Raw genomic sequence first — 221 nt, 5'->3', positions numbered from 1 at the left:
CTTGGGGTCTCTCTCTTCTCATTGGAAAGTAGTTTTCCAACAGCTGTCAGTGGTGGGAACAGGCTGAAAACTCTGAATTGCAACCGGTCAGTAATAATATGGTTTCCATTCTTCTGCAGAGCTGAGAGCTACTGTTTTGGAAGTAGGGGCTCTACCTAATAGCTGAACATTCAACATCTCATTCTCTCCCCTCTCCCAGAATCCTTTGCTGGCCTCTTAAG

Source organism: Python bivittatus, unplaced genomic scaffold (assembly GCF_059951505.1).
Source record: "Python bivittatus isolate LINGU-HERP-01145 unplaced genomic scaffold, Pbiv_v1 ctg000670_np1212, whole genome shotgun sequence".
In the NCBI taxonomy this organism is placed as follows: Eukaryota; Metazoa; Chordata; class Lepidosauria; order Squamata; family Pythonidae; genus Python; species Python bivittatus.
Note: the sequence above shows the minus strand (reverse complement) of the source record.